Here is a 26,363-nt window from a genome sequence, read left to right on the forward strand (position 1 = left end):
TTGTGCTTTCTCTTTTTTAAATAAATAAATAAAGGAGCAAGAGATTAGGCTGTGTGATTTTAAAATCCCTTCCAGACTGAACATTTGATTCATCTGTAGAGGCCCCTGGTAGCTCAGGAAAAAAAGACTGTATAAACCCAGTTTTACTTTGAGTTAAGGGTCAAGATGAATTCCATGGAAGCAGAGTCACCGAATTCCCCAAAGTGTGGTCCTCCCTCTCCCCAGTGGCTCAGACACAAGATACCCCACATTTTCTTGGGGAGCTTCTCCCATGCTCCCCTGACAAATCCTTTCTTTAACTGATTCTACTCGAGACTTTTGAAACCATACTACTCAGGTGGAAAGTCTGTTTGAAACAGGTCAGCTGTCCAAGCCCTGCCCAAACATTTGGCAACACCCTGCCATCCTCCAGAGGAAAATCATAAAACCTACGACCACCTAAGCCCAAGCCCAGCAGATTTTACACAAGCCCAACCCTTAACTTGAGGAAAATGCCCAATGGTGGAGTGTGAGAACCCACAGGTGGATACACAGGGACAGAAGCTGGTGAGCAACTGAGATGAGGTCAGAACAGAAAGAATTTGTGACTCTGTCCAACATCCCCTCTGCCAGCCCAGCTAACACACACATGCAACCCCACCCCAGGCACATAAGGCTAGCCATCCAACCCACGATCTAACCAGAGCTGGTCCCTGGGTTCCTCCTCTTCTGTAAGATGTTGCCCAAGCCCAAATCTCTGCCTGTGAAAGGCTGCATCATAAAACCCTGAGCACTTGTCCACGCGTTCTACCCCGTCACCAAGTACAAATGTGTCTGGTGGGTAAAACGCTGCGGCTAAACCCACAGTGAGTGTCAGCTCCATTAGTATGGCAGGTGAGCAATCTGTTAGGAAATGGAAGGCCCCTCCCTCATTATAGGGAAATAAATGAGCTGTGTCTCACAGGCAGCCTGGAGACGAAGGACAGATTCCTTTATAAGGGGAGGCAATGGACTTTGAAGTCAGGCAGATGTAGGTTGAACTCTCAGCCCCGCTGCACACCAACTGGATGGCTGCAAGCAATGGCTTTAAATTTTTGGAGGTTCCTCATCTGTAAAATGGGCCAAAAATGATCCCTGTCTCGTGGGAACATGAGGATTAAGAGAGATCAGCGTGAAGACGAGTTAGCACAGTAAGTGACCCGTCATGAGGGGGGAGATGCCCTGGCCCATTTCCCAGGGCCTGTGGTCTGGGCTGATCTAGAGTGAGCTCAAGACCCCGTGTTCTGAACCCCCTCCCCTGAAGGGCACCACCTGCTCTCAGCTGCATCTGCTCAGGTTCTTGCCCTCGGGGAGCCTTGTGCAACCTCAGCTATTACCACGGCCCCAACCAGGTCCTTCTCCCCGCCTCTCACTTCCTTTCTGCACCGGCAGTGTTTAAGGGCACAGTCAAACCTGGGGGACACTCAGACCCACCAGAAGTTTTTCTTTCATTATTTCCTTCTTGCAAGGTGAGAGAGGACAGCGTCTCGGAATGAAAGATTCTCCTCCATGCCCTCTCGCAGCAGAGGCCCTAATTCATTTTTCATGGCCCCTCACAGTGACAAAAGCCACTGCTTTCTCTCTTGTAAGCGTGCTCTGTGCAGTATGTCAAAGCTGATGTGCATGGTCCCCCTGGGTGCAGCACAAGCTTTGATTTAATTTGCCCTGTTGTTTGGCACGGAGCCTTTGCAGCGAGTTTCTTCACAGACCTGGGGAGGCCGGGCCCTGACAGTGATGGGGCTTGGCGACAGATGGGGTTCAGTGGGTAGTGTTTAAATACTTTGCTGCAATGAGAAAGGAAACGTTGGGGAGTGACAGATGCTTTTGCAGAAAGTCAGCCAGACAGACTCATACACATCCTGTTTGTGGGAGCTGAGGCCCTGGGATGCTTGCCCGTTATCACTGGGTGGGAATCAGCAGGCATCACAGGTGAGCTGTGGGCTTCAGAGTCGGTGGCTGGTGAGCCTACCTCAGCCTCTCCTGTAGTCACGGAAGGCCCCGTGGGGGGCTTTGTGTGGACGCACACAGGTCCCAGTTATACCACTTGTCTGAGATCACACTGTGCCTGTCCACACAGGCCGAGGAGAAAAACCAGCGTGGTTGGAGGAAGCCAAGCTGGATTCAGAAAGCACCTGGGGGACTTCCCTGGTGGTCCAGTGGTTAAGATCTGTGCTTCCAATGCAGGAGGTGTGGGTTTGATCCTTGGTCGAGGAACTATGATCCCACAAGTGGTGCAGCAGGAAGAAAAATAAAAGAGAAGAACCACCAGGGGTAAAAACGATCCAGGGAATCATGAATGTGCGGAGAGGGAAGGAGATGCACCAAAGCCGAGGTAGAAAGGAACTCAAAGGTAGAGCTGACCCCATCGGGTAAGAAGCTCATGTGTTCCTGAGGCCCAGCTGTGCGGTGGCCTGGGCCATTCTACATCTGGTTTGTTGTCCTTTACAGTGCCTCTGCTGTGACCAGCAGACCAGAGGCAACACTGGCTGATGAGCCCTATCTGGTCCTGATGCTGTCATAACAATGACCATGGGGTCTGGCTGCACATAAGATGTTCAGCCATCAAGACAACAGCCATAGTGAAACCTTAGTGCTTCACGGCAGGATAACACTGTACAAGGAGCGATAATCCAAAACCAGTCACACACGTGATCCCAACTGAGTAGTCCACGTTCCCTTCCAGAGTGGCCGGAGACTGCGCAGCAACGCAGGGGGAAAGAAGAGAAGCTGGGTGTCTTTCTTTTGTTGTTGTTCCTGTCTACTCAAGGGTTCATTGGGTATGTCTGTTTTCTTCTTTTTTTTTTAATTCTTTGATTTTATTTTCTTTTTTTTTAGCAGACTTGCGAGTGAGATGTGTTTGCGAGAGAAGCATGGTAGAGACTAGCTTGTTGGTCGAGGAGGTGAGCTTGGAATGAAAGTCACAAAGTGGCATTAAACTAGGGCAGGAGCTGCTGCTCAGGGTGGAGGAGGCACCGGCCCAGGAAGGCAGAGCTGAGCTGGGAGGGCGGCCTGTGCTCGGATCCTCTTCCCGCCAGCGTTGCAGCCAAAAGCTGAAGGTGGCTCAGCAGGTGTATCTGCAGAACCCATTCTCTGGCTGCTCACCGGTTGCCGCTTTAATAAGCTGGGGTACTCCACACCCCACCTCACCCCCGTCTTTCATGCAGCAGCTGGCTCCCTTCTGAAAGGTGAATTAAGATTTGCCTCTTGGCATTTGCTGGATTCTGTTTTACAGCTAATCAAACAGGCGTTAACCACCTGGGAACCAGGAAGCTGAATTTCCTGGAGCAGCCAGCTGGGCGACGCCGTGACCTTTGTAGGTACAGATGGGGCCCTGGTAGAGCCCACAAGCAAGGAATGCCAAGGGGCTGTGGTCAAGGCTGTGTTCAGCAGACTGGGCTTAAGAGCACCATGTGGTCATGTGAGAGAGAAGCCTGGCTTATAGTGAAGTCAGGCTAAAGAGAACATGGATAAAAAGATGAAGGAAGGGAGGAGGAAAGGTCAGGGCAGAGCCAAAGGGACCAAAACTACACCAACAAAGGCAAGCTCAAGTTCACCCCATTGGACGTCTGCTCATTGTTGTTGTCACAGCTGGGAGGTGGGGGCTGCGGGTGCCTAGTGACCAGAGGTCAGGGATGCTGCTGGACACCCCACAGCCCACAGGACACCCCCACCACAGAGGATGGCCCAGCCCGAATGTCAATGGTCCTGAGGTTGGAAGCCCCAGACTGGAGGATCCAAGCAGAACAGAAGATGCTGCCCCATCTGCAGAGCCCTGGCTCCCTCCTGCCCACTGGCACTGGCGTCTCCAGGAACCTAGCTGCTCGGTCTCCCCAGGCAGAGGTCAGGAGAGAGCAAGAGGATGCCGCCCATAAGGGCAGAGGGATGAGGAGTAAGTTGGAAAAAGAAAAGAAAAGGATGCTTTCTACAAGAGACGTCAAGGCAGGAGATGAAAATACATGGAGAGGAAAAGTGAAATGCAGCGTAGCAAAGGACTGGCTGAGGGAAGGTGGATGCTAGAAGCTCCTCGGGAGCTCACCGTGGGCAGGGCTGCAAAGAAACACGACAGGATATATGGGGAGCTTAGGAGAGCAGAGACGAAGGCTATCCACAAGGAGTGTGTTAAATTGATACTGACGTGGATGAGGTACTGTTCTAAGGCACATGGGGACAGGTGAGAAAACAGAACCACGGTTCTAGACACGAGAGGAAGAGAAATCATAGAAATAACAAGTAGAACATGCAAGAGATGCTTGTTTGCAAATGGATGAGAAAAACAGGGCTAGATGGTTTTCAGGATTTTTCTCTGGAGCCAACGCCTAATGTTGTTTTGTGTGGAACTTGAGAAAGATAGCTACCTGGATTTGCTTTCTAAATGGTTTTGTTTTGTCCATGGGCTGTATTTTCAGAATTGGTGTAATATAGCAGAAAGTGAAGAACTAAAGAGCCTCTTGATGAACGTGAAAGAGGAGAGTGGAAAAGTTGGCCTAAAGCTTAACATTCAGAAAACTAAGATCATGGCATCTGGTCCCATCACTTCATGGCAATTAGGTGGGGAAACAGTGGAAACAGTGGCAGACTTTATTTTGGGGGGCTCCAAAATCATTGCAGAAGGTGACTACAGCCATGAAATTAAAAGACACTTGCTCCTTGGAAGAAAAGCTATGACCAACCTATACAACATATTTAAAAGCAGAGACATTACTTTGTCAACAAAGGTCCATCTAGTCAAGGCTATGGTTTTTCCAGTGGTCATGTATGGATGCGAGAGCTGGACTATAAAGAAAGCTGAGTGTCGGAGATCTGATGCTTTTGAACTGTGGTGTTGGAGAAGAACTCTTGAGAGTCCCTTGGACTGCAAGGAGATCCAACCAGTCCATCCTAAAGGAGATTAGTCTTGGGTGTTCTTTGGAAGGACTCATGTTGAAGCTGAAACTCTAATATTTTGGCCACCTGATGTGAAGAGCTGACTCATTTGAAAAGACCCTGATGTTGGGAAGGGTTGAGGGCAGGAGGAGAAGGGGACAACAGAGGATGAGATGGTTAGATGGCATCACCGATTCAATGGACATGAGTTTGGGTAAACTCTGGGAGTTGGTGATGGACAGGGAGGCCAGGCGTGCTGTGATTCATGGGGTCACAAAGAGTCGGACACGACTGAGCCACTGAACTGAACTGAACTAAATAGAAAGCCACTGCGTTAGAGGTGGCCTGACCTTAAGTCAAATCTTGGCTTAGCCACTGGCCTCAGACACAAGAATGGCTCTGTTTTCTCATCCTTGAAATGGGAACAATGCTATCTATCAATCCAGCAGGCTTGTTGTTAGGATTAGACATGCTACACGGGACACAGAGCAGACCCTCAATACATGGCCAGATAGGAAGCTCCTAGCACACGGAGTTCCCAGGAGGAGAATTTCAGTCACAGGTATTCTTCTAGAAACAAGTTGCTGTTGGATAGAAAATCTCCAAACCACAAAGGTAAAAACAGAGAGGGCTATTGCTTTAGGATTAATATCCACCCCTCCCTCCAGTTCTAAGTGCCCCACAAGATGTTACTATAATGTTTAAAAAGAAAGACTTCTGTTTTGAACAAGTTTGGGGAAACTTTGGGTTAAATCCATTAAATTGCAGGGCTCTTCAGAATCTTTGATCAGTTCTTACACACCACGGGTCTCCAAACAGGGACTAGAACACACAGTTTTTTAAACTGATTTGAACATGGTACATTTTTACTTCCTACAGAAATACCTGTTAGTCTCATGGAGGCCATCAGTATAAGTATGAACCCAATTTCAGAAAGAGGGGTGTACACACACACATCCCTTGCTCACCCAGCAATATGTCAGTCATGAAAAGACCCAGGTATCCATGTATCCAGCCATGACTCTCATCCATCATTATCAGAGCATCCTCAGGTGCTGGAAAGCATCTTCCCGCTTTCTTTCACCCCGCAGTGAACTTGCTCACAGCCATATCCACCCACCCACATCCGGGCTCCAGGTGCTACCATCAGGACCCACCTTGCAGCTTCCTCACACAACACCACTGATCTTTGCGGGGGGTTTCTTTTACTGCTGCCCACCCCCTCCTTATTCCTCACCCATCCATGCCACCCCCTTTCCGGGCACTGTGCTCTCAGGCGTCGGAGTGGATGGTCTGGATCCCCCAGGACCACCACCAGGCAGCCCTGGTCCAGCTCCTGTTCTGCCTCCAGCCGCATCTAGCTCATCAAATTACGCACCTGTTACATGATGCCTGTCAGAAATAAATGGGAAGAAGTAAGGAGCCACGGGGAAGCCGGTGAGGAGGCAGGTGAAGAACTGATTGTAGATAAATTTTCAATTTTTCATAAGATGGGGAAACAAATGTTAAAGACGAGGAGAACAAGCTCTGTCAAGTAGCGCTGCACTGACTGACCAGCCCCGGCCAAGCTGGGAGGACAGGGCAGGTGGAGGAGGGAGGCTGGGGGGCTTCGTGGGAGGGGTGAGGGTCCAGGAGGAACCCTCCTGCCAAGACCTTCCACTGGCAGGAGCACGAAGCCTCGAGCCCCTGCGGTCCCCTCTGCATTGGCCAGACCTGATGCTGGGCTCCTTCCCTTCCCTCAGGAAGACTTTGTTCTCCAGGGAGGATGGGCCAGCGGCAGCAGGGGGCCCCACTCACCATTTAAACACTCTCCACATTAGACCGTTTGAGAAGCAAGCAAATTCCAAGCCTAGTAAATACATAGCAGACTCGTCATATCGCAAAGCACTTTATATACACCATCAAGTCAATGAAAACCAGGTATTCTGATTACTAACCCTATGAGGGAGGCAGTGAAAACCCCATTTCATGTCTGAGGATACTGAAACCATGGAAGACAACAGTTTCATGCATGTTGGAGAGGAGTCCATGAGGTCAGTCATCAGTCATCATCCCATGAGCAAGTTTCAGCGTGTGATGGAAGGGTGACATGGGTGGTGGGTTAAGGAAATGCTGACCCTTTTATTTCTGGAAAGGTCAGATTGGGTTATTCAGTCCTTCTACTGAAAATCACTGAAAGAGATAAAAGACACATTTTACATCCTTCTTAAAGACACTAAAGAGATTCCTTCCTGGTAGGGAATTTAGACCTTAAATTAAAGGAAAACAGGTAGCAAGAAACACCGGGGCCCTAACCTGAAGGCATTTTCTGTGTCTGACAACCTCTAGAGGCCAGGGGAACAGAATCAAAATTCGAGACACTTCTGAAGTGGGGGTGTCTAATAGGAAAACACTCCTACTGCAAGTTGAGGCCTCAGGAGGTCTCTTCTCCAAGATGAGGGTGCCCTGAAAGCTGAACATATTTACAAGAAAGTGCATCAAGATTTGAATTACCTGGCAACCCAGGGAACAAGAAGACCTTAGCTTAAAGCAATTCTGAAGAGTCCCCTAAGCATCCTGCAGACACAAACCCAAAGCATCTCTGAAGTTAAATACTTTAATCCTAGTGCTTAAATTATTTCAAACTTTTTTTTTAAAAACTCAAGGTCCATCATGCAGCAAAACATTAGTAAGCACAGAAGAAATGAGATATTAAGAGCAAGAGAAGCATAAGGTACATGGCAACACAAAGGCTCATAGAAACAGTAGATAAAAAAATTATGAAACAGAGACTGGTGAAACAGCCGTGTTTACTTTTATAAAACAATGAGTGACAAACTTGGAAATCCTTCATGGAAAATGAAACTGTGAAGAGTACATAGCATATCTGAGGAAAACACAGAAAGATTTCTCAAAATAAAAAAATGGAAAGATGTGACTTAGCTAAACAGAGAATCAATTAACTGTAGGATAAGTCAGAAGAAATTACCAGTACACAGAACAGAGAGACACAAAGACAGAGAAATAAAAAAGATAAGTAAGGATCACAGACTGAAGGAACGTTCTGGCACATTCAGGAAGGAATTTCAGAGGAGAAGAGAATGGGAGAAAGAGACAGGAGAAAAGAGGTCACAGGTGAGAGTTGTCCATGAACTAAATAGCAGAAATATTATCCACGAATTCAAGAATACCAACAAATCCCAAGCCACATAAAAATAGAAATCCGCGCCTAGACACAGCGGAAAGAAATGTGAACAAACACAAAGAAAAAGCCTTAAAAGAACTGAGGACTGTTGGAGATGGGAGAGCAAGATAGATCGCATCGTGGAAGCAAAAGTGAGATGGAAGGCTGACCCCCAAAAGTGACGTTGGAAGTCAAGATCTAACGAAGCTGAAGAGAAACACCTCTCAACTCAAACTTCTATAACCTGAAAGAGTTCCTTTCAGGAATCAGGACAAAATAGGTCATTTTTACTAAACAAAACTAACAAAAAAAAAGTCACAAACAGATCACACTAGAAGAAACCCTAAACACAGTACTTTAAGCAGGAAAAAAAAAAATAAATTTAAATAAATAATCAGTCCTAGATGGAGATGCAGGGAGAGATAAAGAGCAAAGAATGTGATAAAAATGTAATAAATGAAAGTTGTAGGAAACCTTAACTCAAAACTATATTTTTAATTATACTGCAGGTCAGCAAGGTACATCTATACAGTGGAATACTGCTCAGCCATAAAAAAAGAAAAGGTGCCATTTGGAGCAATATGGATGCAACTGGAGATGGTCAGACCTAGTAAAATAAGTCAAAGAGAGAAAGAAAAGAACCACAACATCACTGATGTGAAATCTGAAATATAACACAAATGAACCTACCTACAAAAATTGAAACAGGCTCAGGGACAGAGAAGAACAGAGTAAGGGTGGCCGAAGGGTGGGGAGGAAAGGCGTGGGAGGCTGACATGAGCAGATGCGAGCCATCACATACAAGCTGGATAGACAACAAGGTCTTACTGTATAGCACACGGAACTATATTCACTATCCATAAAACCGCAAAAAAGAATGTGTATATATGTATAACAGCATCACTTTGCTGTACAGCAGAAGTCAACACCACATTGTAAATCCACTGTACTTCAATAAAAATACTATGTTCTTAATCACAGTGTAGGTCAGCAATGGCTATGAAATTGGAATGGTGGCAGACACATTTAAAATATTCTGACATCCCTGGAGACTGTCAGAGGTAGGTAAGTGTAAAATGTGAGTCTCTCAGTCATGTCTGACTCTTTACGATCCCATGGAATGTAGCCCACCGACTCCTCTGTCCATGGGATTCTCTAGGCAAGAATACTGGAGTGGATAGCCATTCCCTTCTCCAGGGGATCTTCCCAACCCAGGGACTGAACCCTGGTTTCCTACATTGCAGGCAGAGTCTTTACCATCTGAGCCACCAGGGAAGCCCATTAGAGGAAGGTAAAGATACTGATTATAGTTAGTCTTCATCAAGTTAAGGAGGAGGGCAGGTGGCTGTGGCCTAGACCTGTGTTACCACTTCAGGGCTGGAAATCTTCACCAAGAATCCAGGCTCCTGGATGCCAGCCTCCCTCTCAACTTTATATCTCTGTGGCTTTAAAGATAATCTCCAGTGTTTAAGAGAAGGGAGTTTTCCAGAGGAGAGAAAGGGACAGAGCCGTGATACCTAATCCAAAACAACAAGCCCCAAAACCTGAACCAAGAGACCAGAGGTCCGGGAACCTCCTCCTACCACCCACTGGTCTGGATACCACAGCTAAGGAGACAGCTCACAGGCTAGGATGCAAACTGTGTCCACTTCCAGTGGGTCTGTGGCCTCCCCAGACCCGCTGGGGCCAGGCACTCCCTGTCCTCCCCGGAGATTTCATCTCCAGCTGGCAAGATGGCTGCATGTTCCAAAGAGCCAAGTGATCATCTCCACGAGCCTGGGACGGGCCTCCCTCCCACCCCCCTACACACGCTCTATATTCTAGCCTTCAGCCTTGTTCTGTCCCTGTGTTTTATTGCAATGGCATCTTCCCTCATGAAGATCATTTACAATATGATTGCTTTGCCCATGCCAGCTCAGAGGAGACTCTGGAGAGAAACGACAAGGCCAAAATCACTTTTCGAGGTACAGGTGCATCGGCGTAATGAACTGACACACGGACAGGCAGCCTGTGAGGAATTCTACAGCAGAGTGACGCCTGGTCGGAGGCCCAAACCCAGAAGCAGGGGCTGCCGCAGCACTGGCTGGGAAATACTGGGGTGAGACGCCCTCCTTGGAGATACCTAAAGTAGATGACATTTCCCCTGGGAAAGCAAGCCCTGACATCGCTCTTTCCTGTGCGTGGCCATCCGGCTGAGGCAGGGGGCATGGAGGGGCGTGATTGGCAGAAGACCCATGGAGAAGCTTGCATAGCAACAGCTGAAAGTCCCTGTGCTTGGCGGCTGACACACGTCCCTCCTGGCGTCTGTGGGCATGCCGCACTTGCTGCATGCAGCTGCAATTGCTTTCTTTGGACCTGGTGTCCCGTGGCCTGCTGAGGGTCACCAGCTTGCTAGGATGGCCATTTCAGAGGTGGGGCATTTCTGGGACCTAGGTTTCTGACGTCTTCCTAAAAAATGCCTTGGGAGAAGGGAATGAAACAAACACACAAGCAACACTCCCGACTTTCACGGAAGCAGGTCCTGGGCCGAGGCAGGGGCCAGGCTGGCCCTACCCTGCCTCCACAAAGGCGCAAGGCAAGAGCCCAGGCCAGGCAGCTTTCTGTGCTCAGATGAAAGGCCATTTTAAATAACAGTCATGTATTAAAGCAAGGGGAGAAGAAAGGGGAAAAAAAAACTCAAGGGCTATAGCACTGCCACAGTTTTAAATTATAGTGTAGGAGGATAAAAATAAGAGAGAGAGGGGAAGACAGAGCAAGGGAAAAATTGCCATTGTTTTATGAAGCAGATGGGAAAGTTCAGGGGATCAGAAAAAGACTATTATTATCTCAACTCCACAGTGACAAGCCAGGAGAAGGATGTACCGTTTTTTCCCCCTGTCCTTCCCTGAGAAAGGGCCGCTGGGGGATTCATTTTGAATGCAGTTGAAGGGCGGCAGTTCTGAGCAACAAGGGGCAAAATTAAGGATGCGGAAGGCATGCTTAGTCGAAGAGCAGTTCCTGTTAATTTCTCCATTTTCTGCCGTGTGTAGACGCTCTGGACTGTGACCATTCTGTGTCATCTCAGGCCCCTCTCTCCAGGGCTGAAGGGGAGAAGACGATGCTCTCAGAAGATCCCAGGAGTTAAGACCTTTCTGAGAGGTTAACGATTTTAATTTAAGGTTAAAGAAGTACATGGGATAAAACTCCACGAGGTAGAAAGCATGAGCTAAATTTTCAGCTCCAATAAAGGGAAAGGGTCAGAGAAAGAAGGGAGAGAGAGAGAGAGAGAAAGAAAGGTACAAATGTGCAGAGAGCCAACCTCTTAGATTCGGAAGAAAAAGACACTATCTAAATCAAGGGTCACTTGGAGGGTCAACTCCTCTCGGCACACCTTCCCCACCACTTGATCCTGCTGATCTTTCCCTTCTGAATCCCTCATAGAATTTGAATCTGAAACATTCATTCATTTTGCACTTTACTATATGCTGCTGCTGCTGCTGCTAAGTCGCTTCAGTCGTGTCCTTTACTATATGAATCTTCCTTAATCAAACAGTTTTTGGAAAGAAGAGATACTCCTTAAAGGAAAGGTAACCAGACTTCACTAAAGCACTATTCTATGTTCAATACTGTTCTAAGTTTCCTGTGACATCTATTATCCCGCAGATATGTTGCCACCTGCCTTTAAGAAAACTGTATGCTCTGCTCAGTCACTTCAGTTGTGTCCAGCTCTTTGTGACCCCCTGGACCGGAGCCTGCCACGCTCCTCTGTCCATGGGACTCTTCGAGCAAGAACACTGGAGTGGGTCGACATTTCCTCCTCCAGGGGAACTTCCCGACCCAGGGATCAAACTCGGGTCTCATGTCTCCTACATTGGCAGGGGGGTTCTTTACCACTAGTACCACCTGGGAAGCCCCTAGGGAAGCTACTTAGCCCCAGTTTAGAGAACAGGAAATTGATCCATGCACAAGTATATTGTAGTATTCAGTCAGAGTTTCATAGCACAGAAGGGGCTGCTCTTGGGTTAAAAATCCATGTTTGTCTATTTTCAAAGCCCAGGCTCCCAGGCTCTGGATTCAATGTCTATTAAAGGGTGGAGGTTCCACAGTCCCTGCTTGAAAACCTCACTGTCTCTCCAGGGAGCTGGACACGCAGACAGACAATGAGCCCTGTGGGATAAGCCCTGGAAGGGACGGGGTGCATGTCCAGGAGAAGAACTGTGCTTTGGAGGTGCCAAGGGGGTTCCCAGGGGGCCCAGTATAAACTGACTCTGGAAGGACTGCAGAGTGAGTGAGAGGTTTGGGGGTCGGCTGGGTGGGGGGTGATGAAGTGGTATCCTGGGTAGAGGGAGGGGCATTTGCAGAGACTTGGCTGTAGCAGGTCTGGCCTGCAAGCTCTGCAGGGCCCTGGAAGACAAGGGCCCAGTGAGGCTTGGGCAAGGTTTTCTGGGTGTTTTCATCATCTTTGATCACATCACTCACTTTTAGCTTGTGTATGCCCCACTGTGAGCAATTCTGAGTTTGTTTCCAAGGTGCTTGTTGGCAATTAAGAGGAGTAGGTGTGCGATCAGTGTGAGAAAGGACAGGCTCTCAGTCCCGGGATTGAGACTGGGTGCATTTAGGATTTTGATGGTGTGTTACTCATCTTTGATTGCTTTACCTTCCTTGCTCAGGTTGTTTTCAAGTTTTTCTCCCCAACTTATGTCTCCTATGCTGTGCTTAGTCTCTCAGTTGTATCTGACTCTTTGCGACCCCATGGACTGTAAGCTACCAGGCTCCACTCTCCATGGTGAATCTCCAGGCAAGAATACTAGAGTGGGTTGCCATGACCTCCCCCAGGGATCGTCCCAACCCAGGGATCAAACCCAGGTCTCCCACACTGCAGGCAGATTCTTTACCAGCTGAGCCACCAGGGAAGCCCAAGAATACTGGAGTAGGCAGCCTGTCCCTTCTCCAGGGGATCTTCCTGACCCAGGAATTGAACTGGGGCCTCATCTATTGCAGGTGGAGTCTTTACAGCTGAGCTACCTGGGAAGCCCTTACGTCTCCTAGTTGGTGTGTATTCGAGAAACAGAAAATGATTTGAATACTATCCAGAGAAACAACTGGAAACTAAGATAGGAAGCCAAATACTGAATTGGGGGGCTGGGGGGACACCTCCCCATCAGAACATGGGCGTTTTCTTCCGGCTCCACCTTGGGTTCTGCTCCGGAACCAAGAAGACATCCTAGATGCCCGTGGCTGTGCTGTGGTCCTGCCCGGGCAGGGAGGGCAATGCTCAACCCTGGGCGGGTGGGAGCTCTCCATGTAAACAGCCAAGGGTGCGCTAGCCTCTTGGCTCTGGATTTCTGACTGAGTATACACCGACATGCACACGCACACACACTCACACGTGCACACCTCTGTTTCTTACCCTGCTGGCCAGCTGGGACTCTCCTGCCTGCCCGGGGGGCCGTGCAGGCTGGGCCCCGGGCCTGGACTGGCCTCCAGCACCAGCAGCGCCAGGAGATTCTTCCCAAGTTCTCCCGAGGGCACAGCCCGCCACTCTCCTGCCACCGCTAATGAAGTTGTGGGCCTGAGGCCACAGCCTCCACTGGCTCCAGCTCCGTCCCTCCAGCCTGTCACTCCCTCCAGCCTGGGGCAACGGGGAGCTTAGGAAACACTCCAGGACGGGCGCTGGCCCGGGGGAGGGAAGAACCTAGGGGGGCGGCTAGAGGACCAAGTGGAGCGGAGCCCAGGATGCCTCCCGTCCCATCTCAGCTGCCCTGTGGTGGGCGGCTGCTGCTCCCAGAGGGAAGGGTGAGGGCCCTCCGCCCTGACTGCAGGCGCCCCAGGCATCAGGGGAGGAGGGAGGCACCTGGAAGCCAGAACTGGCTGGTGGCCAAGTACAGGCAGTGAGAGAGAAAGAAGGATGAGATTAGTGCCAGGAGGCAAATAATTCCCCTCTGAGCAGCGGGCAGCTGGTGACACTGACTCCCAGGACCAACCCCCTGCCGCTGTCGCCTGCCCCAGGTCTGAAGGCCATGCAGGCAACAGCGATGATTTCCTAACTGTTGACCCCATCCGTCCTGCCCCTATCCCACCTGCCCCTCTCAAGGCAGCTGCTTTCCACCATCCCGCCTGCCCACCGGCCTCCCTGCCCACATGACCTTGCCCCCACTTCCCTGCACTTGAACTCCAGACCCCTTTGACCTCCTGACTGATGGCTGGCTCCTCCCTGGCCCCCAGCTATCCATCTCTGTTCCCTTGACCCTCAGCGGCCTCAGTGTCCATTTCCCCTCTTCCAGAGGCTTCCTGGGGACAGTCCCGGCCTGGCCCAGGGAGCCTCGTCCTCTGCCTGGCCTGGGAGGGGCCCAGGAGCCTCCCCACCTAATCCAGCAGCCACTGCTTCAGTGCACTTAATATTCACGACAGATAGAACATTTCACGGCGAATTGGACGCACATTCAACTGGAAATGAAAATTTTATGACTGTTCTCACTCAGAGCCGCAGATTACACCAGCTGAGAAAACACGGGCGCGGACTACAACCCGTGAACTGTAAAGTATATTAATAATGAAACCACAGCCTGGGAAATGAAGGCTTTATTCTGTTTATATTCTGCTCCATTAATAGAAGGCACTCCGGCTAGCTCCGCCCCATTAGCCAGCAATCTGTGCCCTGGAAGCCAGGGGCTGGGGGTGCCAGGCTCCTTCCAGGGCCTAAGCGTTGCAGCTTGCAGGTCTCGGAGAGACGTGACACCTGGGCTGGGCCTGAGGCGCTCGTGCCAGAGAGGCTGAGTGTGGCTCTCATCAGAGGGATCTGAGTCCTTACTGGAATGGCAAGGTTGGAATGAGAACGCCAGCACCCCAAGACCCAGCGGGTTGTTTAACCCCACCGCCAGAGAGAGGGAGGGTGGAACCCGATGCCCAGCGGTCTTTCAGGTGGGGTGCTGGGTCACCGCCCATGAGGCACTTGGGGTGTGTGTTTAAAATGCAGATTTCTAGACCCACCTGAGAACCGAGGAATCAATCTATCGCATTATTTAGAGAAATCTGAGAAGCACTGTACCAACTTGGTAAAATTCCAGGTGAAATAACGTCATCTTTCCGCTCAGCTGCCTTTAGTAGGGACACGGAAGCCTAAACTCTTCCATCCCTGACTGCATTGCTGGAGGCAGCTTCAGGGCAAGAACCCATATTCAGGGCTGACCCAGGAACAGGGAGGTCCCCGGGGCATGGGGGGGCTGAGTGACTGGTTGTCCTTCCGGTCTGCCCCAAGCAGTGATGGGTGGCTGTCTGGGAGGCCCCTGTGGCAGGTGGGGCTGGGAGCCCCTTGGCTTCGAGTGGCAGGGTGCCCGTGTCACTCCCTGTCAGCCCCAGCCTGGGATGATTTACGGATCTGCAGTGTAATTAGAGACAATTGGAAAGAATTCAAGAATCGGATGAACCCATCCTGGGAGCCCTGGAGATGGGATGGCAGATGGCAGAGACAAAAAGGAACTCGGGACCCTTTGGTGGGGGAGCGTTTAGACCCTGGCAGCCTCCTTGATCCCCAATCCCCTGCCTCTGCTCTGGGCCTGGCAGGGCTCTGGGCCACACTGCAGGGCTGGAGGGGCTGCAGCATGAATGCCACCCCCCCAAAACTCTCCCCCGATTGTTGGGAAACACGTTCCAGGCTCCCTGGCTGCACCAGTGGCCCACGGCTGGTCAAAAAGTTAGGCAGATGGTCCGTTCTGGCAGTGGTCAGTACACACTGTCCTGAGTTGCCCAAGTACATTGGAAGGTCATCTTACTCATTTCCCTGCTCTCAGACTAAATGGGGCCAGCAAGGGAAATGAACACCAGCTCTCGAACAGGGAAGCTGGCTTCTCCAGTCACCTTTGACACCGATTGTTTCGTGGGACTCTGTGCTTGAGGATGGGAACATTTGCTGTAGAGAATTATCCAGAAGGATGGGGAAGAGACCTGCCAGCCCTCACAGGCATAAGGAGTACCTCCATGTACCTCTAACAGTGTCACACTGTCCCTTTGTGTTTTTCAACCACACAGGGTGTGAACTTTTATTATCTGTAAACCGAAATCCTCTGAGACTCTAACAACTTCTTATCAAGCTCTTGGAGAAAGTTTCCCCTGCCCCTCCAGACTTTGCTCTGAGTCCTAACCCAGGATTTGAACAGTGTCATTCTGGGGACTACATGCGAAGAACTGGGGCCCTGAGAAGGTAGATGACATATCCTCCCTGCTAAGTTAGAAGCTGTTTCAACAGAGATGTTGAATGAACTAAGATTCCCTACAGCAGCTCCTTAAAGTTTGGGAGAGAAAAAAATGGATCCTTCTCAAAACTCAGCCCCTGCGTCTGAAATGTGACGGCAGGCAGGCAACACACTCCTGGGTGCTTTCAAATACAGCTGTATCCTCTCTGCTCTCCTCCCCCCTCACCAGCCTGCAAATGCCACGCGTATGCAAAGCACATCATGGAAGCTAAAATGATCCGGAGCTCCATTCCTGCAGCTGAAACATCCTGATGTTGACAGAATGGGGACGCATTTCCAAGCTCAAAATTTTATAATAATACCTCGGGGGAGTCTTTGGCAAGGTTTGGCCAAAATATAATTAGTTTGCACAGCTATTAGAGGCTGATAAAAGGTTTTAATTTGTGGAGTGATCTCAGGAATCTCAGCTACTCTGTTCCTGCTTTCCTTTCAAGCAGGCGCCTACTTGGGCCACGTGGAAACCTCAGACCTGTGCACCTGGGTGGAGAAAGTGGGGTGGGGGTTTCTTTGCTCTTTTGATAACCAGGGTAGAGGAAAGGCAAGTGAGATGCCTGACACCTTCTTCTTCTTTCTTTGCCATTCTTTCTTTCTCCCACTACCCAACTCATCTTTTTTTTTTTTTTAATTTTTTAGCTAAGCAGAACTTGTTAAAATTTTGTTGTTGTTTAGTCACTAAGTCCTCCAATTCTTTGTGATGTCATGAACTGTATAGCCTTGCCAACCACCTCTGCCCATGGGATTCTCCTGAGAAGCATACTGGAGTGGGTTGCCATTTCCTTCTCCAGGGCATCTTCCCGACCCAGGGATCAAACCCAAGTCTCCTGCAGTGGCAGGCAGATTCTTCACCACTGTGTCACTTGGGAAGCCCTTTTAAATTTTACTATTTGTCTTTACAGATTTAAAAGCATAACGAATTTACCCAGGATGATCCCCTAGTTCCAGGAAAGCCAAAAGGAAGCTCTGGCTGTCTTCTTGTAGGCACTTTAACGGTTAATGTGGTTCCCGCCTCCCTTGAGAGTGGATCAGTAAAGCTGATGAAGCAGAGAAGGCGTGACTTGCAGAGGGTCCCCAGGATGCTTAAGGCTTGGTTGTTTGAGGTGGGGCTGAAGGACAGAGAGACCCACCGAGGCCTTCTGAATTATGCCCGTCAGTGGAGAGACAAACAACTACAATGAGAGAAACCAAGGAGATGATTTCAAACTACCGCCCTGTACTGTGCCTCTGCAGAGTGTGCTTGAACAAAGACTGGGATGGCATCTGAGAGCAAAATGCATGTTTTACCCACAGCAATTTGCTTCTAAGTGAGAATGGGGCACACACACTGAGACCATCACAACAAAGGGTAGTTTACATCTTCCCTCCCAAACATGACTTCGTAACAGAGCCTTTCTGCTGTTTATGAGCAACTGGGCTTGGTGGATGTACTTGAAATCAGAGCACAGGACAGCAGGGCATGCTGATGGATAAGAGACTTACACACAAATATGAGCCAAAGAATGCTGCTTTTCATGATCTCTTTTAAGTCAGCACCCCCCTCCCAGATGTTTATCTATGCCACAGATACTTCGAGTATTGAGAATAAAGACGACTCATCATTCACTTCATTTTATAGAGAAAAACGAGATAGGTCATGGTAAGAGGCGAAGGCTTCAGAATAGAGGCAACTACAAGAACACTGGATTTACCAGTTTGAATCACTCTGACTTCATGTCCCTGCTCGATCAACAGCCAAAAACAGCCCCTTAGTTAATTTGGCTCATGTAACTAGACACCACCAAATTATACTGCTAGGAGGGGATGAAGAGTAAATAAGATTAAACTTAATTACATAGTACTGTGTCTAGCACGTGTTAGCTGCTCAATAAATATGGCTAAATCTGTATCAAAACACTAACCACATGATTGATTAGCAACCAGGTAAGACATACGTACATGTATCAGAAAGAACAACATAATTTTATATGTATACACACATATAGTGTATCTGTATGTAATATATACACATTATTATGTATATGTGCATTATTGCCTAATGTGCATTTACTTATATCAATTGAAGACAAAAGAAGAAGAGGATGGCAGAGGATGAGATGGTTAGATAGCATCGCCGACTCGATGGACATGAATTTGAGCAAACTGGGAGACAGCGGGCTTCCCAAGTGGCTCTAGCGATAAAGAACCCGTCTGCCAAGGCAGGAGATCAAGAGACTTAGATTCAATCCCTGGGTTGAAAAGATCCCCTGGAGGAGGGCATGGCAGCCCACTCCAGTACTCTTGCTTGGAGAATCCCATGGACAGAGGAGCCTGAGGAGCTATGGTCTACAGGGTCACAAAGAGCCAGACACAACTGAAATGACTTAGCATGCATGGAAGACAGCAAAGGACAGGGAAGCCAGACGTGCTGCATTCCATGGAGTCATGAAGAGTTGGACTTATCAACTGGAAAACAACAACAACCAAAATGTATATGAATATACCCACTTGACTTATAATTGGATTTTTGATAAAGCCAGTGTCTTAGCACATCTAACAGAAACGTTTAGGGTCTCCGCTTCCCCAGCATTCTTAATTAACTGCTTCAGTCCACCAGCTTGGTATGCCAGCCAAAGTGTCTTTCACAATGATAGATCTCTCAGAGCTTGGATTTTTCTCTGTCAAATGTCATCCACTGTCTCTCGAGTTCTTTTGAACAGCTTTTCTTCAGCAGTGTCTCCCCTGGTTGAATATGGCCAGTGGTCAAGCATTTTCAGCGGGATGACATTTTCTCTCAAACACATAGTGGACAAGAACAGCTGCTCTACAAAGGTGAGCTGAAGGCCCTAGCCAGGTTTGGAATGAGGCAACCCTCTACTGGAGTCTAGAAAAATGCTCTTGAGATGGAATCATCACGACACTTAGCCCAGTTCTGAGGCTGGGGAAGTCAAGACAAAGAGCTAATGATGCAACTGTGTTGGAAACCCCGCTCTCAATAAGGTTTTGATAATCTCTATTTAAGTATCATTCTTTTAGATTCTACACAACCATTTGTCTATGTTTCACTAAAAACAGAACAGGCAATGTCAATAAAGCAAACTGATTTCAAGACTGGGGGAAGGAGACATGATTGGAAGCAAATGGTATCCCAACCAACATTTGATGTATCTGCTTCTCCTGCTAAACTGTGAAACCCCTGAGGATAGTGATCATGTCTCATTTATTTTTATTTTCCCACTCTGTTTTTTCCCAGCTTTAGGGGGAACTGCGTGCATGCTGAGTCACTTCAGTTGTGTCCGACTTTGCATCCCATGGACTATAGCCTGCCAGGTTCTTCTGTCCATGAGATTCTCCAGGCAAGAATACTAGAGTCGGTTAGGGGAACCTGCTGCTGCTGCTGCTACTGCTGCTAAGTCACTTCAGTCGTGTCTGACTCTGTGCGACCCCATAGACGGCAGCCCACCAGGCTCCCCCATCCCTGGGATTCTCCAGGCAAGAACACTGGAGTGGGTTGCCATTTCCTTCTCCAACATATGAAAGTGAAAAGTGAAAGTGAAGTTGCTCAGTCGTGTCCGACTCTTAGCGACCCCATGGACTGCAGCTAAATAATTATTTCAATGCATGGATGGACAAATGTATGGATGTTTGGATGAGTGAACGGGTGGGCAAATAAACCAAGGAAGGAACTATTCTCTCAAACCATACACATGTTATCCAACCACTGCTGGAACAGTTTTGGAGACAATAGAAAATTATCTGTTCTTTTTCTTTAATTTTAATTACATTTAAAAGGAAAATTATTATTGTTATTCTAGTCTAATAAAGAATGAAACACACACACATGCAAACCCTGATATTATATTTCCAATGTATATCTTGAGATAAAAATAATAAGTTTTCTGATGAATACAATGAAAAGCTTTGGTACACAGTAAGATATATTCCAAATTTATCCTGTTTGCCAGTTCCCGTTGCTCCTGAAATTACTTACTAAATCACAAAGATTTCTCCCTCTCCTTCTCCTTTTCTCTCTCAGTAAAACTCAGCATTACCCCAAGACAGATAGGAGGTAAACTGAGACAGGTTTTAGAGAAGGACATGAGCTCCACTCTTAAAAAAAATACTCTAGAACTTTCTGGAGCAATTTTGTTAAGTTCAACCCTAATTACCTGGGGTTGATAAGTGGAAACACTGAAGTCCAAAGTTAGCTTCTGTGGAGAGAAGGTTTTCAAGATTGAGAAAAGAGGTTATGTGGGGAAACTCACAAGTGACATGGCAAAAAGTGTAATTCTCTTTAAAGAACCGGACTGCATCGAGAGTTCAAGAGTCCAAAGTTATATTCAAGCCCTTTTGCTTCTTTGACAATTTATGCTGTAAAAGCAATCTTAGGACACTTCAGGAATACAATGTTCTCAACCGGAAAAACTGATAGTAGGACTTCCCTGGGGGGCCCAGTGGTTAAGACTTTACCTTCCATTGCAGGAGGTGCAGATTTGATTCCTGGTCAGGGAACTAAGATCCCACATGCCTCCCGGACCAAAAACCAAAATATAAAACAGAAGCGATATTGTAACAAATTCAATACAGACTTTTAAAAATGGTCTACATCAAAATATCCTCGAAAAAACCCGAAGGCACTGAATTCTGGCAGGCTTCCTGCTCTCCCTTGCTCCTGGAATATCACTTCTGAGAAGTTTTCAGGCCTTGCTCACCCCAAACCTGTATGGAAGCCACCAGCATGTGATGGAGCAAAAGCCACACAACACCATCTGCCCGTGTCTGAATTGGGCCGAGCCAGAGCTGGCATTCCTGAGACATGGCTCCCCCTTAGCCAGGAGCCGCTCCCCTCCCACGTGGGCCTTACGTCCCCTGTGGTGAATCTGTGGACCCCACAGCCTCAGCCCTGCTGGTTAGAAATGCTGAATTTCCAGCCACACCTGACCTACTGAACCTGAGGATGCATTTTCACAAGATGCCCAGGTGGTTTCTGTGCACCTTAAAAGGCTGAGAAGCAGGGATGGCCTTGACAAAGGAGGGCTGCAGACTCTTCTTTCATCTGCTGCTCGGCTCCCTGGCCCCCCAGAATGTCTCCAGCTGTGTGCTCCCCACGGCAAAGAGCTCTGTGCACCCACGCAGGGCTCCCGTGTGCTCAGCAAAGTGGGGAGAGCTGGCTGTTTCCAGAAGCCTCCCCCACCCTCAGGCAAAAAGACACTCTTGACTTCCAGCTCTATCTTCTGCTTCTCCTGGTCTGCTGGGGTTGAGAGGCAGTGGCCATGCCAAGGAAGCAGAACAGAAGCAGCTAAACACCAAGAATGATGAGAAAATGCTTTCTGTGGACCCATGACTCCTGAGCTGGGAGAGGGGAGGTGCTCTGATTATGTCGAAACCATCACATCATCTTCGCATCTTCTTTGGACTTGCGCTCCAAGGATCAGAGGCTGTGTGAACACTGCAACCACGCCTCTCAGGCTCCCCAGCCAGCCATGAGCACAGCCAGGAACAGGACAGAGCTCACTTGTACCTTCCCCCCTCATCTCCTTCAGGCTCCGTTCCCTCCTCAAATGGGGCTGCCCCTCCTCGCTGATTCACATCAAAAACTGTGGCGGATTTACAGGTTAAGAGTGATGGAGTAGAGGCACTGCAGCCAAGTGAGAGCTGGCCAGAGTGCAGTTTACCTCATTAAACAATGCACACCCAGATCCTGCCTGCCCAACAGCGATGGGTCTCCGAAGCCCAGTATTCATCTTCCAGGGTTGCTGGGAGATAATAAATGGGTAATATTCCGGTGATAATGGTAATGGAGTCACGGCTCAGAGCTAATATTATGGCAAAGTAGTAATTATTTCAACAGTAAACAAGGGGATGGTTGAGTTGCTGACAGAATTCAAGCCTGTTGAAACGGTTCAGTTAATTGACTTGGAGCCCAGGCCTGGGACTGGCTGACAGAGGAGGACCAAGAGAGGCTCCTCTGCTCAAGTGTTCCAAAGCTCTCCCGGCAACCTGGTTTCCTCTGGCCGTGCGAACACAGAGATCCCCCAGCTGCCTATTGCCCTGCTTCTGATTCATAGAGAAGGACAGGCAAGGTGGCCTGGGCCTCTGCCCAGGGATTTAAGGAAGAGGGAATGACCCTGTGTTGACGGAGGACCCCTCAGCCTAAGTCTTACCAAGTCTAATGGGATTTATGAGGGGTGAGGACAGGAATGTCTGGGTTGGGAAACTCATGACCTTTACCTTTTCCAAATTTCCTCCATTTTATGGGCACTGTGGCCCAAAGGTAGACAAAGAAGTGAGGCAGTTCTCAGAACACACACAGCGGCCTGAATTAACCCTTAGAGCTTTTGGAAGCTCCCTGTCAACAAATGGGAACACCAGGCTCACCAAAAATGACTGAAATCTGGGAGGAACACTTGGAGACCAGATTCTCACCTTCAGGCACCAAAAAGGCCCTCAGGGGACCAAGATCAATGGGTCTACCTTCCCCGATGGCTCAGCGGATAAAAAAATCCGCCTGCAATGCAGGAGACACAGGAGACGTGGGTACGATCCCTGGATCAGGAAGATCTCCTGGAGAAGGGAAATGCCAAGCCACTCCAGTCTGCTTGCCTGGGAAATCCCATGGACAGAGGAGCTTGACAGGCTACAGTCCAAAGGGTCGCAAAGAGTCAGAAACCACAGAGGGGTGGAGCGCACACAGCACACGCGCCTGAAGAGAAGGGAAAAGTGCCCCAGGAAGGAGAAATGAAGGCAAGAAACAGAAAAATAAGGCGAGAGCTAAGTGAGGAATTTCGTAATCTCTTTGTATACAATGTGCCCACATTTCAGTAACTTATTGCTAAGGAAAGTCCACCCCAAGACACAGGCGTACAACAGCAACAGTCATATAGGAATAAGCCGTTTTACAGCATACTTCCTTTATTATGCTTCACAGACACTGCATTTTTTTTTTTTTTACAAATTGAAAGTTTGTGTATTGAGCAAGTCTATGGGCTCTATTTTTCCAGCAGCATTTGCTCATTTTGTGTCTCTGTGTCAAGTTTTGGTAATTCTTGCAGTATTTCAAACTTCTTCATGATTATTGTATTTGTTATGTGATTGGTAACCTTTGATGTTACAACAACTGCAGTTTGCTGATAGCTCGGATGATGGTTAGCATTGTTTAGCAATAAAGTGCTTTTAAATTAAGGTATATACATTGACTTTTAGACATAATGCTACTGCACACTTGCTAGACTACAGCATTGTGGAAATATAGCTTTTAGATGCACTGGGATACCTAAAACTTTGTGACTTGCTTAATTGAGATATTTGCTTTGTTGCTGTGGTCTATAAGTGAACAGGCAGTATTTCCAAGGTGCTTGAATTGTTCTTCTCATGATGCTGGAGTCTTCTGGACTCATGTGGGAGGTCTGGCCAGGATTTTGCATGAGGTTGAGGCTGGGCTGGGCTGAGGTCCTCTCCAAGGTTTGTTCACTGACTCCAACAGCCAAGCCTGAGAGTCTGTCTAGCATTCCTTGGTGTCTGTCCACATAGCCTCAACCGCAGCATCTTCAGGGTAATGGTGTTTCTCTTATGGTGGCCGATGGTTCTCCAACCTGTGTGCCACAAGAAGGCAGCACAACACTTGGGAACCTGCCCTTGCATGTCACCAGCCTGGCTTCTACCTCCTTCCATGCGTTAGGGGAGTCAGGAAAGCTGCAAGCAATCCAGGAAGGGCTGGGATTCCATCTCATGGCAGGGGCTCAAAGAATCCGTGGGCACGTCTCAAGACGAGCACAGCCCACAGGGCCAGTCCTGCTGTCTTTTGCCTTCCCATCACAGTACCAGGCTTCTTTTTTCTCTAATTTCAGTTCAAATTCTCATCATTGCTCTCTCCATTTCTAAGTTGGTAACATGTACAGATAGTCTTCCCCATGTGTCTTCATAATAATACTAGTGATCATTGCCTCTGTTAATTAATGCTCCTTGGTGCCTATAAATGACACAAGATACTTATGCAGTCCTAGTTAGAAGTGCCCATATTATTCCCAATTAATAAATTAAGAAACAGGCTGCAAAAGGTTAATCACACAAACACAGGTCTGTCTAATTCCACATCTATTCTCTTTCTATTGTGTTGTCTTCTTTCTATGTGAAATCAGTTTCTATAGATACCATACAAGTTAATGAAAAATAACCACAGATGTTATTACTGTGTGACTTTGAAGGGTCCTCACCTCTCTGAGCTTCAGCAGAGCTTCTTATCTGTAAAATGGAGATTATAATGGTATCTACCTCACTGGGCTGTAATGAACATTAAAAGTGACCACAGGTGGAGAGTACTTTGCACACGGTTGGCAAATAAAAGCTCCAAACAAGTTTCTTGGAGATGTTTTCTTAACAATTTCAATGACAAGAAAACCATTCTTCAAGCATGGTTTTTACATTTGTAGAGAGCCATTTGGATCAAAGTATCATGAATTAGATGCGTAATATTGCTATTGTTGTTTAGGCGCTCGGTTGTGTCCAACTCTTTTGTGACTCCATGGATTGTAGCCTGCCAGGGTCTTCTGTCCATAGAATTCTCCAGGCAAGAATACTAGAATGGGTAGCCATTCTCTTCTCTAAGAGATCTTCCTGACCCAGGAATTGAACCTGGGCCTCCCACATTGCAGGCAGATTCTTAGCAGTCTGAGTCACCTGGGAAACCCCCACATATGTGTGTGTATATATATATACATACATACATATAATAACTATACATTTATCTATATAAAGCTATTGAATTTTTGGACTAAACTACTTATGCATGCTCCTTTAGTCAAAAAGTGTGATGGTTTTTAAACAGGCACCTTCATGAGAGCAAAGGCAGCCCTGCTGATGGATGAGGGGTTCACTAAAATTCTGGTCTTTGTCAACAGCACCATATTGTTCAAATAGACTGTCTATGCCAAGGTGAACATTTAATTAGTTGAAAGCCTTCCCAGGGGACTCGCTTTTAATAACACCAACGATGAACTAATAAGCAGGCCCATAGAGCGTTCTGGGGATCTGTCTTGAAAAAAACATCCCGCACCTGACTCTGTCTTCTGGTGGAGATGGTCTCTGAGATCCACATGTCTCAAGACAGATTACCTCAGTGAACTAACAAAAAGCCCAAGGGATGCTCCCAGGGCATCAAATTCTTTAGTGGTACATACGGAGAGGAAAAAAGAAACGAACAGGGAGAAAAGACAAAGAATTTCATCTTGACAGTTTCCCTCCTGTTTCAGTACTACCCAAAGTACCACATTCTAGGCATCAGCTAATTGTAAAACCTCCTTACTTTTCCATTCAATGTGATTAGAACACAAGAGGAGGAACAATGTGGAGGCTAGAAATCCATAGGACATAAAGAGAGACACACACGTGCACACACAGACACACACACACACACACGCGTGCACACACACACACCCAGAACCGTGACAGCTTGATGGGTGTTCAGTTGCACACCCTGCTTCCCACTGATGTCACCATCAGACTCCAGCATCTTCCAGAATCGCCAAAGATGGCTATAATGATGTTTAATGAAGACGGAAGCAGCAATGACTGCCCAGCTGCAGGAAACCCTGTGGGTTGACTTTAGGGTCCAGGCTTTGTTCCAGAATTTATCCCATTGACAGAGGGGGAGTACTGTGACTCTGATGTCTGCTAAAACAGTCTTAAAATCATAGGGAACTCTGAATCACAGGAAAGAGGTTTATGAATGAACAAATCTGGTTTTGTCCTAGGGTGAGAATTAGTCTATGATAAGGCCCATTTGCTGGGCGTTCACCAAAGGCCTAGATTTTTAAACTCAATACCTTAGTTTCCCAACTTTTGAAGACTGAAAACCTGCTTCTCAAGGTTAAGTTTATGACAATATAATTTTTTGCCAGCATATATTACACATTTTGAGAAGTAGGAAAGTTGGGAAGAATAGATATGACATCTGTACTTTCAACAGTTAGCAAGAACCACTCACTCATTTTTTTAATGTAAAGACTGGGATTCACCTTTGAAGTGAGTGACAGGATTTCAAGATGTATCTCAATAGAAAAGAAATCTCTTGCACAGATTGATTCTTTTCTCTCTTTGGTCAAATTATTACTATAATA

The 26,363-nt window shown here is 47.8% G+C and overlaps 1 protein-coding gene across 5 annotated transcripts in view; it reads right to left on the reverse strand.

Annotated features, from left to right (window-relative positions):
* The window catches only part of NTM (neurotrimin), a 956,964-nt gene that overhangs the window by 70,552 nt on the left and 860,049 nt on the right, over positions 1-26,363 (reverse strand). The window lies entirely within an intron of this gene.

Source organism: Ovis canadensis, chromosome 21 (assembly GCF_042477335.2).
Source record: "Ovis canadensis isolate MfBH-ARS-UI-01 breed Bighorn chromosome 21, ARS-UI_OviCan_v2, whole genome shotgun sequence".
Classification (NCBI taxonomy): domain Eukaryota; kingdom Metazoa; phylum Chordata; class Mammalia; order Artiodactyla; family Bovidae; genus Ovis; species Ovis canadensis.